Below are 14530 nucleotides of genomic sequence, written 5' to 3'. Positions count from 1 at the left end.
GGGTTACCAAAGGCTGGGGTGTAGGGAGGGTTGAATAGAGTTATTGCTTAATGAGTACAGAGTTTCTTTTTCAGGTGATTAAAAAGTTTTGGTAATGGATGGTGGTGATGGTAGCACAAAATTTAGAATTTAATGAACACTGAATTGTACACATATATGTGGTTAAAATGGGAAATTTTGTGTTATATATAGTTACCATATGTTTTTTTAAAAGAATATAGCCAACTTATGTCTTGAGGTTTAGCAAAACTCTGATTCATCTCTGAAATACTGTTTCCCATAATATTTAAATCCTTAGCATTTACAAGTTATCTTTTTCCTGGACAACTCTTTCCTCAAACTTATTTATAATAAGCATTTATCAAATGATGTAATACTTTCTATTAATGTCACCTTGGTGAAGGTATCTTCAATATAGTCTGTATGTGAAACAGGTTACATGCCCAGAGAATGTGCATCCATCTACTCTATACCAACATACAATTGGAATGGTTTTAATTTCCAAATCCCCTACATATTATTTAGAGAATCTCTTTCCTGAGTCTAATCTTTCTTTAAATAACAATGACTTTGGAGACAGAGTGAAGAAAGTCTACATTCTTTAATAGCAGAAAAAAGGAAAATATTTTAGTGTTTGTAAATATGTTCAGTGTGAGAGGATTGCTTAAGCAAAATGGAACAAAGATTCAGAAACATCATCAAATTGTTTTTCTTTATTCAGAGAACATTGAAAAGTGCAAATATTATAGATACTAAGCCCCCAAAGTTAAAAGATAAAATTCACTGGCACATTGATGAAAGCATGAATAGTTGGAGATTTTCTCCCCCCTTCTAAATATATAACTACATAGATTTTGCAGGTGCTTCTGTTTTATTCAACAGTGTTCCTGTTTCCTATTCTATTACTCTTAGATATACATCTTGAAAGCATTTATTGTAAGAACATTCCTAGAATCAGACAGGTGAGAAGCTTATCTTTCCATTTTTATTCACTTAAACAAAAATGCTAACATACATGCTAACAATTTTTTTTAATTGGTGCTTTTTTGGGGGTGGGTTATAGAGGTGGCCCATTTGATTGTGATTTGTGAGTTATTGTAAAATTATGCCTCCCTCCTAGGTATTGCTGACCTTATTCTTTATAGAGAAAAAAAATAAAGTTACCATACCACCCTCTGCTCTGTCACAGAGATTAAAATATTTGGCTTGACATCAGTACACATAGCTTTAGTTAAGAGAGTGAATTTGGACATGACAATTATTGTCAATGTTTTTGGTATCTGTGATGTTATTTAGCTAATGTTCCAGCAGAATACAATGCAAAGTTTTCATTAGGAGAAAAAAAAAAACACCAAAACACCCTAAAAGTGCTAAAGATCTGAAAACACAGCAGGGGAATTCTAAAGTCAAGTATGGGATGGAAGCAGAAAGGTAAGGGGAATGCCAGCTCAACACAGCCACTTACGTCCTGAAGGGAATTTGCTTTACTACACAAACATCAGCTTGAGTTCTGTGGTCATGCAGAGCCAGAGAAATCTGTGAGTGTTGGGGAAGTAGAGAGGGCAAGGCCTACCCAGGGTGGGAAGTTTTGTGGGAGAGTCTCCCCAGCAGATCTAGACTCACCCCTTCAATCACTGAACCTCCAGAAATTCCCAAGAGGGATGCAGAGAAGAAAAAGGAAAGGAAAAAGAAAAGAAGCCCTTCCTGAGAAATTGTGACCAGAGACCCACCCTTTAGCTGTGTGGCAGTTCGAGATTATTTTATGAATCCCAAAAAGAGAAATATTATGTTTGTAAATTAATTTTTTCCTTTCTGTAGGATACCCTTTGATTGCATTGAATTCAGTTGAGGGACCTTTAATTAGATTACCTGATAAGATCAATTTAGGGCTTTCAATTGGACTAAGTCAGTGAGGTGTGACTCAGGTTGAGTCTCTGCTCCCTTGCTGGGTGTGATATAACTGGACACTCAGACAGACAGAGGAAAAAGGGAGCTGGCATATTTTTTTTCTGCAATGTGAGAGAGAGAATTTTTTAAGCAAGAAGTCCTCTGAGAGGCTTGGCCCACAGAGCAGCTCAAGAGGAGACCAGCCCTGCTATATGCCTGAGAGCTTAATGCTGAACTTGGGAAGAGAGCGGAACAGCCAAGATTGATATGGGAGCCTGGGGGGAGACTGTGCCTGGTTGCTCACAGCAGACCTCCAAGAGAGGTAGACTGTGGAGGGGAAGGCAGAGACCTCTGCCGAGCTAGGCAGCCATCTTGCTTCACCATGTGGCAACAATGCCACCATCAACAGTGGATGACTTTGGTGAGAAAGCATCTTTGGCAGTGCCTTCGTTTGGACTTTTCATGGTCTTAGATCTGTAAGATTTTATCCCAAATAAATCCCCTTTATAAAAGCCAACAGATTTCTGGTACTTCACATAGGAAGCCCTTTGGCAAACTAAAACAGGCAGGCTGTGATCTTAGTGAGTCCTGTGAAACCTTTAAGGAATAGCTAACATCAATCTCAGATAAATTCTTTCAGAGATTAGAAAGAAACCCATCCTAACTTGTATGACAAATTGATCTCAAAAACGAATCATAGGCATTACTAGAAAGGAAAACTACAGACCAATCTCTCTCATGAACATGGATGCAGAAATCCTAAACAAAATATTCTCAAATTGACATAATAATTGTAATAGAAGAAAGAAAATACCTCATTACTATGTCAGATGTGTTCTAGGAATAGGTTTAGCACTAGAAAGTCAATCAACATAGCTTAGCACATTGACACATTAAAGGAGAAAAATCATATGATCCCTCAGTAGACTTATAGAAAGCTTTTGATAAATTCAACATCCATTCATAATTTAAAAAAACAAAAACCTCTTAACAAACTAAGACTAGACATGAATTTCCTTAATCTGATAAAGGATAGCTACAGAAAACTCAACAGCAAACATCATACTCCATGGTGAAATGTTGAAACTTTCCCTTTGAAATGGAAACAAGACAGGGATGTCCACAGACACCACTTTTATTCAGCTATGTACTGCAGGTCCCAGCCAATTCAGTATGTGATACAAAGAAATTAAGGTAGAGAGATTACAAAGGCATAGACAAATCAATAATTATTCACAGATTGTATATATAGAAAAACTAAATAGATAAACAAATAGAATTAATAAATGAGCTTTGAAAAGTTGTTGGATAAAAGATGAATGTACTGAAAATTGCATTTCTATATTCAAGTAGAAACAAAAACAAAATTTAAAAATACATTCTTTAAAGTAGCATCAAAAAGTGTCAAACACGGCGGTGGACTTGGCCCAGTGGTTAGGGCATCCGTCTACCACATGGGAGGTCCCCGGTTCAAACCCCAGGCCTCCTTGACCCGTGTGGAGCTGGCCCATGCACACTGCTGATGCGCACAAGGAGTGCCATGCCACACAGGGGTGTCCCCCACGTAGGGGAGCCCCACGCGCAAAGAGTGCACCCTGTAAGGAGAGCTGCCCAGTGCGAAAGAAAGTGCAGCCTGCCCAGGAATGGCGCCGCACACACTGAGAGCTGACACAACAAGATGACACAGCAAAAAGAAACACAGATTCCCATGCTGCTGACAACAACAGAAGCGGACAAAGAAGAAGCAGCAAACAGACACAGAGAACAGACAACTGGGATGGGGGGGGAGGGGAAATCAATCAATCAATCAATCAATCTTTAAAAAAAAATATGTCAAACAGTCATAAATAAACATAACAAAAAATCTCAACAGGGAAAATTATAAGGCTTCACTATGAGACATTAAAATAAAAGCCCAAAGAAATGGAGAGCTAAAGAAACTTCATGCATTTGTAGGATCAATGCTATAAAACAGAGATTCTTCCCAAACTGATTTAATGATTCAAAGTAGCTTCATTAACACTCCTAAAAGTTTTTTGTTTCGTTCTTGTTTGTTTGAGTGGAACATGATAGGTTACCTGTAAAATGCGTACAATTGCAAAGTGCCATGAATAGCTAAAATATTCTTGAATAAGGGCAGAATACTTGCTGTCTCAAATATATAGTCATGTTGTAATGCTATGTAATCTAAACAATGTGGTATCGGCAGAAAAGTCATTTGAGTACAATGGAAAACCTAGAGAGATTCACACATACATGGTCACTTGATTTATGATAGAGATTCCATTTCAGATCAGTAGTGCAGGAATGGATTTTTTTTTCAATAAACAGTTTGGAGACAATTGTCTAACCAAACAGTTAAAAAAAAAAAAAAAGTAAAATACACCACAACCCAACAACTCTACAAAAATTAATAAATGTATTAAAGATCTAAATGTAAATCCCAATATCTGGAATCAAACTTGGAGTCAAACTCAATTGATTTTCTTTTCTCTTGAGAATGTGTTATGTTTTCTTCCTTCTTCATATGCTGGGTAATTTTGAATTGTATCCTGATCATTATGAAAATTAAGTTGTGGAGTTCTGGATTCTGTTACTTCTTTCTCCATAAGTATTATTTTCTTTGTTTTAGTAGGTAGTTTTCTTTGCTGTTATGATAGTTTGGAGCTACGTACCCAAGAAAAACACGTTCTTAAACTTAACCCATTCCTCTGGGTGTGAACTCTTCTAAATAGGACCTTTTGATGAGGTTATTTTGGTTAAGGTGTGGCCCAGCTGAACCAAGATGGGTTTTAATCCCATAATTGAAGGCCTTATAAGGAAAGTCATAGAGAAAGAGTGACCTAGAGGAAGCAGCCAGAAGCTGAAAGTCAATGGAACCTGGAAGAGAAAGGAGAAGACATCACCATGTGTGTTGTCATGTGATAGAAAAGCCAAGGACCGAGGATCACTGACAGCCAGCCCCAGAACATCACAGTCTTCTGGGATGCCTTGATGGTGCATTGATTTTGGACTTCTAATCTCAAAACTGTGGGACAATACATTCCCATTGTTTAAGCTAACCCATTATGTGGTATTTCTTTTAGCAGCCAGGAAACTAAAACAACTGGCTTAAACAGCAAGATCTGTTTTTTGAGTAGCAATTTCAGGTTATTCAGATCTTTTGTCTTTGGCAGTGTTACTTTGTGTCTCTTGCACATAGAATCCGGGATCCCTTATCTGGCTTTCATTTATAGGATTTCTTCATTCTCTTCAGCATTCATACAACATTTGTGGCTAAATACTTCTGGTTCCTAATGCCAAAGAGACTGCAACTTAGTCGGGTTGAGTCTTCTCCCCATCCATTACTGTGCTTGCTCTGTGGCCTGTCCTTAGACCCAAACTAAAAACTCCTAACCAGGAACTTACTCATATAGTTCCCCATCTATCCCCTCCTCCCAAGAGCATGAATTCCTCCATCAAAGTCAGTGTGTTTCTCTTTAATTTCTAGGTCCTTCAGGTAATTGCTTTTTGATTTTTGTGTTGTGTCCAGGCTTACAGTTGTTTTCCAGTAGGTGGGTGGGGCTTGGAAGAGGTCATCTAGAAGGTTCTTAGTTCAGGTTTACCAGAAGTGAAAAAGATAAAGGCATAAATGTGAAAGTAAATGCTTATAGAAGGGACTGTTGGAGAATAGTTTCATGATGTTAAGATATAGAAATCTTTCTTAATCACCAACCACAAAGGAAAAGATTGATAAATTTAACATATTAAAATTAAGAACTCTATTCATCAAAGCATAACATAAAAAAGAATGAAAAGATAAGTGAGACTGTGGGAGAAGATATTCAACAAAGGACTAGAATCCAGAAACTATAAATACTTCTACAAATCAGTGAGTGAAAAAAAAAAAAAGATTAACAAGTAGAAGAATGGACAAAAATATTTGAACCACAAAAAAAGTGATCCAAAAGGCCAATAAGGGCAGCGGACTTGGCTCAGTGGTTAGGACATCCGTCTACCACATGGGAGGTCCGCGGTTCAAATCCCGGGCCTCCTTGACTTGTGTGGAGCTGGCCCATGCGCAGTGCTGATGCACACAAGGATTGCCATGCCACACAGGGGTGTCCCCCGCGTAGGGGAGCCCCACGTGCAAAGAGTGCGCCCTGTAAGGAGAGCCATCCAGCGCGAAAGAAAGTTCAGCCTGCCCAGGAATGGTGTTGCACACATGGAGAGCTGACACAAGAAGATGACGCAACAAAAAGAAACACAGATTCCCGTGCCGCTGACAACAACAGAAGCGGACAAAAGAAGACGCAGCAAATAGACACAGAGAACAGACAACCGGGGTTGGGGGGGAAGGGGAGAGAAATAAATAAATAAATAAATCTTTATTTTAAAAAAGGCCAATAAAGCTGAAAATGTGCTCCATTTCATCAGCAGTGAGGAAAATACAAAATAAAGTCATATAAACAACATAGAGACACTACTATATTGCCATCACACTAGTAAAAATTAGTTATCAAATGTTAAAAAGGATGAAGAGCATCAGGAACTCTCATGTAGTGCTGAAAATATTGTAAGTTGGTGCAACCACTTGGAATAGCTTACTGTTATCTAGTAAAGTTGAAGATAATCACACCCTATTACTCAGCATTTCCACTCCTTGAATGTACCTCAGAGATATGCATGTTCATGTGTATAAAGATATATGTGCAAGAATGTTCAAAGCTGCATTATTTATAATGGCCTAACTGGAAACAACACAAATGCCATCAACAGTAGAAGGGATAAATAAATTGAAATATATTTATTCAATGGGGTTATAGTGAGCAATGAAAATAAACTAATGCCTTATAACAGATAACATGGATGAATCTTACAAACATGATGTTGAGGGAAAAAAAAGCAAATCTCAAAACAAAATGTATGTTGTATGATTCAATATACATAAAATTCAAAAACAGGCAAAACTAACTGCATTTTCTAGGGAGGCATATACAGGTTGTAAAACTATAAAGAAAATCAAGGAAATAATCATGGGAAATGTTAGATACCTCTTTGGGGAGAAAAAGTTTTGTAACTTATAAGTGATAAATGGGGATCTGTAATGTTGTCATTCTTTTTTTGGATGGTGGTTACAAGATGTTAGATTTATAACCATTGGCTAAATAAAAGCCTTCTGTATGTATTTGTAAATTTCACCATTCAAATATTAAAATAGATATAATTGTTTTCTAGTGTTAAAATCAACAATAGCTTAGTATTAAGCATTTTAATTTGAGTGATAACACAAGAAACTAGGGACTGGTTATTCAAATGACATTTGTAGACCCTTCTCCCTTGTTGTCCTCTTTTACAGAATCTGAAAGACTAACAATTTCTCAGTTGCCTTTGCAGGAAAGAGTAACCAAATGACATAGTTCGTGCCAACCAGATATTGATGGACATCCCTGACTAAGATTTTCCTTTCCAAAGGCAAAGTCAGAGTGTCATAGGGAAAAGTTTCTTTTCCCTTCATACTTGATTTCCTCACCCTTTCCCTCTTTTTTCCAGCCAAAACTGCACACATAACACGAGGCCTGGAGGTGCAATGTACACCTTGCTACCATGAGATGACAACCATGAGGCAGGGGTGATGTGCTGAAGATGGCAGAATGGAAAGATGGAAAGATCTGGTTCCTGCTGACATTGTTGAACTACGATACCAGCATTGTGTGCCTACCTCTGGACTTCCTGTTGCATCAGATATTTAACACTATTGTTTGTTGTTGTGCAGCTGTTAAGTGTTAAGTTTTCCTGTTCTAGTAGCTGTTACTTAGGCAATGGCTTGGGATTAAAAGGACAAATTCTAGTTGAAGTTCTGCAATTTAACATTACAGATTTAATGCTGGGCGAACACTTAACTTTGATAGTTCTTATGTTCCTTTTTGGTTAATTGATTGGTTCAGAAAATCTCTAAGTGTCCTTTCAGCTTAGAGTCTCTGATCATAGAGCAGTGTTCACTTTTCCACATGCACTTAGAAGAGTGCCATGAAGCAGCTTAGGAAATTTAGAGATAAGCAAGTCAGTGAATATCCTGTCTAAACTTCTATTATCCTAATTCCATGAACTGTTTAAAAATAGAGCAATGAAAAATTAACTAGGATCTGGAGACCTACAAAACAATACTATTCACTTTTTTAAACAGCATTTATATTCAAGGAGAAGAATATATTTTAATAGATGTTGAACTGGATTCTCGCAGAGCCCAAGCTATTCTCCTGGTAATAAGTTAGTCATTTTTAGAAACTGCATTAACTTCTTCAGTCCATAATTCAGAGCAAACTGAAGAAGCAACTTAGAACTATTGCATTGTTGACCATGCTCCTTTCACTACTCTTCACCTGACCACCCAAAATTTATAGTTCATTTTTGGACCATTGATCGTCTCTTTCTACATGACCTAGCAAAGCAACTTCATCTGTTCCCAAAGTTTCATACTAAATGCTTCTAAATTTTTCTCTCTGGTCCATATATCCTTCTGAGTTCTAGATTTATAAATTAACAACCTCTTGAAACTCCTGTTATCTAAACTCTGCATGCTTTAAAATTAACTTGTGTCTCACAAACCTGTTTCTCCTTCTGTCTTTCATATCTTGGTGATTAACACCATCAATTGTCAGAAAAGGGGCTAAGTAAGTCAACTTGGTTGGCCACCAGAGCTTTAAATTTACTTTGAAAACCAACTAAGGGTAGCAGATGTAGCTCAAGCAATTGGGTTCCCATCTACCATAGAGGAGGTCCAGGGTTCAATTCCTGGGGCCTCCTGGTGAAGGCAAGCTGGCCCATGCAGAGAGCTGATGCAGCAAAATGACTCAATGAAAAGAGACACAGAGGAGAGACAATAGGAGACATAGCAGACCAGGGAGCTGAGGTGGCGCAAGAAATTGATCACCTCTCTCCCACTCCAGAAGGTCCCAGGATCAGTTCCCAGAGCCACCTAATGAGAATACAAACAGACAAGAAGAACACTCAGCGAATGGACACAGAGAGCAGACAATGGAGGGAGGGGGGAGAAATTTTATATATATATATATTATATATATATATATATGAACTTAAAAAAAAGCAAACCAACTAAGGTAATCAGAATTACAAAGAGCCAGAAGGTCAGTGAAAAAATCATTGAGAATTTTCAGGGTTAATCCAGGGAGAACAAGTCTTCCCATCAAATCTGGTAAAGAGAGGTTGGGCTGAAATTGGGAGATGAAGCCAAGAATAAAATCAATAGTTAGGAGGAAATGACTTTAATATGGCAAAGGACAATAGTGAAGTAAGATGGATCTTCACTGCTGAAGGGTCTGCAGCTTGCCTCTATTGCGTGTTGCCACATGGGGATAACCATTATGCATTACCTGCCTGAATATGTCATGCTCCCTCACTCTTCTGTGTGTTTGCACTTGCTGTTTACTCTAATTGAAGTGCCCACATTCTTTTCTTTAACTGGAAATTTCTTCTAATCATTCAAGACACAGCTCATTTATCTCCTCTGTGAAATTCTTCCTTATATTCTGGACAGAGTTAGTCATCTTCTCCACTATGTATCTACCTCATACATAGCTTTTTTTCCTACATTTTTCACGTTTTGTCTGTTTATGTTTCTTTTACTTAAATTTATTTTAATAAACATAATATACATAATGGTTTGAAGTTTAATCTTGGCTTCTTGATTCCAGAAACAGTGGACTGGATTAGTCAGATTAACTCTCTAGCTAAAAATAATGAAAAATATTATGTATGGGAACCTTGTATTTTTTACATGACTTTTCTGTAAACCTACTTCTCTAAGGTGCAATGGCTAGGCATGGTGAGCTGACACAACAAGATGATGGAACAAAATAGACACAAAGAGGAAAGACAATAAGAGACACACAAACCAGAGAGGTGAGGTGGCTCAAGTGATTGAGCACCTCTCTCCCACGTGGGAGGGTCCAGGTTTGGTTCCCTCCCGGTGCCCCCTAAAGAGAATATGAGCAGACACAGAGCACACAGCAAATGGACACAGAGAGCAGACAGTGACAACAAACAATGAGGGATGAAATAAATGAAAAATAAACCTTAAAATAAAAAAAATTTAAAAAACTGCCTTGGGAATGAACACAGCAGAACAAAAAGAGACGAAAAAAAAACTCCAGAGAAGTCTGGACCACAACCCAGTCCTAGCACAGATTTTCACCTGGGTACATATGCTCAAGAACTCAGAGACCAAAGAATATCAAACTATGAACTTGGTTTCAAGTAGCCATAACTGTTAATAGTCCTAACATTCTTAGAAGAAAACACTAATGCCCACTGAGGAGGGCATATCCATTGGAGTCCTTGGGGAACCAAAAAAAGTAATTTTTTAAAGGCGATGACAAGCAAGGAGTCAGATATAACTAGACACTCAAAGCAAGGGGACAACATGAATGAGAATCAGGAAAAATAAAAATAATAGAAACAGAACTCTACATATTTCAAAAAGTGGAATTTTAAGAAACACATTCTGAAACAGCTATACTTAGCATGTGTGGCAGTTTGAGATTATTTATGAATCCCAAAAAGAAAAAGATTATGTTTGTAATTGATCTATTCTGGGTGTGATGCTCTTTGATTATATTGGATTCAGTTGCGGGGCCCTTGATTAAATTACCTGATTAGGGCTTTGATTCGACCATGTCAGTAAGGCATGACTCAGGGTGAGTCTGCCCCCTTGGTGGGCTGATATAAATGTACACTCACTCAAGAAGACATGCAGGAAGAGAAAGAACTTTGTCATTTGGATACCATCATGTGACAGATAGGAGGCTCATCACCAACTGATCCTCACTAAAGAGAATTTTAAAGGAGATGCTTAGGCAGAAGATAAGTAAACCCAGATGCAACAGAAAAGAACTGAGAGCAAAGAAAGAGGTAAATGAACAGGTAAATGTAAATGAATATTGAATGCAAATTAGTAAATATATTTAGTATGGTTTGAAAAAACATATAGAGGCCCTGACCCAATCAAGATGTCAGAGTGAGATGTTTCAGGGCTCTGCCCCCACAGAAACTAGGAACAACCAGCAAGATCTGACAGAAATATCTTTGTCAAAGCTCCAGAAAACAGCTAAAGTATTGCAGTAACGGAAAATGCTGAATGAAGAGAAAGGCTACTTAAAAGTGGTAGTATTTTTTGTATAGTCTATGCATCTTTAAAAGAATGAATTAAAAAATCTTTTTAAAAATATATTAAAAATTAAAGAATATAACTTGAGAACTCCTCCAAGCTAGTAACTTTCAAAAATAAAAAATAATAAAAATAAAAGTAGTAGTATTGGGAAGAGGATGTGGTTCAAGCAGTTGGGCACCCACCTACCACATGGGAGGTCGTGGGTTTGGCTCTTGGTGCCTCCTAAAGAAGATGAGGAATGACACAGCAAGATGACACAGAGAGATGATGCAATGAAGAGGACACAGCAAGGAAACACAATGAGAGACACAAGAAGTAGGAAACAGAAGTGAGTGGTCCTGGGTTCGGTTCCCAGTGCCTCCTGAAAAGAGGATGAACAGAGAGCAGACAGTGAGCTCAAACAATAATGGGGTACGGTGGGGTGAAGAAGTAAATAATTTTTTAAAAGTGGTAGGATTAAATAACACACTTTTTTAACAGCCAATGGGTCAAAGAAGAACTCACAGGGGAAATTAGGAAATATCTTGAGACGAATAAAAATGAAAACAAAAAATACCAAAATTTATGCAGCAATGGCAGTGCTCAGAGGGAAATTGATAGCTTTAAATACCTCCATTAAAAAAGAAAGAATAGAATCAATATCCTAACTTCATACCAAAAGAAACTAAAACAAAAGAGCAAACTAAACACAAACTTAGTAGAAGGAAATAGTAAAGAATAAAGGAGAGATAAACAAAAGAGAATTTAGAAAAAAAACAGAATCAACAGCACCAACTTTAAAAAGATCAATGAAATTGACAGAACTTTAGCCAGACTGACAAAGAAAAAGAGAAGACACATTAACAAAATCAGGAATGAAAATGGGGACATTACTACAGATATTACAGAAATAAAAGTATTAAAAGAAGATATTATGCCAACAAAATAGAAAATCATGATGAAATAGACAAATTCCCAGAAATGTACAAATTACCTAATGTGATGCAAGAAGAAACAGAAAATCTCAAGCACCAATAACAAGAAATTGAATCAGTAATTAAAAACCTTCCAACAAAGAAAAGTCCAGGAGTAAATTGTTTCACTGCTGAATTATTCCAAACATTTAAAGAAAATTTAATACGAACGCTTCTTAAACTCTTCCAAAAAATGGAAGAGAAGGGATTATTTTCTAGCCCATTCTATGAGAATCACTCTGATAACAAAGCCAGATAAAAACTACACAAGGAAAGAAAATTACAGAGCAATATCCCTTAGGAATATAGATTTAATAGTTTTCAACAAAATACTGGCAAACAGAATCCAACAAATATAAAAAATTTTATAAACCATGACCAAGTAGGATTTATTCCAGAAAAGCAATGATAGCTCTACATAAGAAAATCATCAATGTAATACAACATATTAATATAATGGAAAACACAAAAACTACATGATCATCTCAATTGATGGAGAAAAGGCACTTGACATAATCCAACAGCCTTTCATGATAAAAATCCTCAAAAACTACCTGGGAGGGAAACGGATGTGGCTCAAGCAGTTGGGCTCCCGTTTACCACAAAGGAGGTCCAGGGTTCAATGCCCAGGGCCTCCCGGTGAAGGCAAGCTGGCTTGCATGGTAGGCTGGCCCATGCAGAGTGCTGGCCCACATGGGAGTGCCACTCGAGGTGGGAATGCCACCCTGCATGGGAGTGTCCCCCCGCGCAGGAGTACCGCCCTGCACAGGAGTGCTAGCCGAAGAAGAGAGCTTGTGCAGCAAGATGATGCAACAAGAGACACAGAGGAGAGAAAATAAGAGACGTAGCAGATCAGGGAGCTGAGGTGGCACAAGAGAACGATTGCCTCTCTCCCACTCCGGAAGGTCCCAGGATCAGTTCCCAGAGTTGCCTAATGAGAATACAAGCCGGCACAGAAGAACACACAGAGAAAGGACACAGAGAGCAGACAACAGGGGTGGGGTAGGGGGAGAGAAATAAATAAATAAATCTTTAAAAAGCAAAGCAAAACAAAACAAAACAAAACAACTACCTGGGAATATAAGAAACTTTCTCAACATGGTAAAGGGCATTTATGAAAAACCTACAGCAAAGAAGACTGAAGCTTTCCCTCTGCCATCAGGAAGAAGACAAGTATGCCCATGGTCACCACTATTATTCAACATTGTACTGGAAGTTGTAGCCAAAACAATCAGGCAAGAGGAAGAAATAAAGGTATACAAATTGGAAAGGAAGAAGTCACACATACAATTTGCCCCAGAAAACTTTAAGTATCTTATTAATGAGTGTTATGAATTCAGTTGTGTTCCCCAAAAAGTTATGTTGAAGCCCTAACTCCCAATACCACAGAATGTGGCCTTATTTGGAAATTGGGTTGTTACAGAAGTATTTAAGTTAAGATGAGGTCATACTGCAGTAGGACAGGCCCTAATAAGAAAAAGAGACACATAGAGAAGAATACCAAATGATGATGGTGAAACACAGGGAGAAGAGGGCCATATGAGGAGGGACGCAGAGATTAGAATTATGCTGCCACAATTCAAGGGGCATGTGAGGCCACAGGAAGCTAGAATCAAAGAAGAGTTCTTCCCTAGAATCTTTGGAGGGAATCTGACCCTGCTGACACCTTGATTTGGACTTCTAGATTCTAGCACTGAGAAAGAATACATTTCTGTTGTTTTAAGTCACTCAATCTATGGTACTTTATTACAGCAGTCCTAGAAACGAATGCAGTGAATTTGAAAGAAGAAATTGAGCATCCATAATCTAGATACTGGCTTCTTTTCTTCCTCCTATGATTGAACTGTCTGCAGAGAACACACATATTGGAATGTTTGCCATGGTTGACTTTGTGCAAGAGGGAAGTTTGTGATAGTAAATTTTTATTGTTCAGTATTAAAAAGTCCACTTACCAGCAGATATAACATATTCATCATAAGTTTTATTATAATAAAAGTAAAGGAAGCGGATTTGCTCAACTGATGAGTATCCACCTACCATATGGGAGGTCTAGGGTTCAAACAAGGAGTGCCGTGCCACACAGGGGTGTCCCCCGCATGGGGGAGCCCCATGTGCAAGGAGTGCGGCCTTCACGTAAAAAGCGCAGCCTGCCCAGGAGTGGCGCTGCTGCACACAGGGAGAGCTGATGCAGCAAGATGACACAACAAAAAGAGACACAGATTCCCTGTGCCACTGACAAGAATATAAGCGGACACAAAAGAACACACAGCGAATGGACACAGAAAGCAGACAATAGGGGGAAGGGGAGAGAAGTAAATAAAAAATAAATCTTTAAAAAAAAAAGGTAAATATTCTAGTCCTTCAAAATATATGTAGAATCAGAGACCCATCTACCAGAGAAGAAGTCCAAATACTGATGTGATTAGAACATTGAGTTATTAAAGTGAAAATATCTGAGGTGACAAAGAAGAATCTTAGCAGTTAATGATCAGTTATTGAACATGATCCACATACATATATA

The sequence above is a fragment of the Dasypus novemcinctus genome, chromosome 5 (genome assembly GCF_030445035.2).
Source record: "Dasypus novemcinctus isolate mDasNov1 chromosome 5, mDasNov1.1.hap2, whole genome shotgun sequence".
Taxonomy (NCBI): Eukaryota; Metazoa; Chordata; class Mammalia; order Cingulata; family Dasypodidae; genus Dasypus; species Dasypus novemcinctus.
This window is presented reverse-complemented; position numbering follows the sequence as displayed.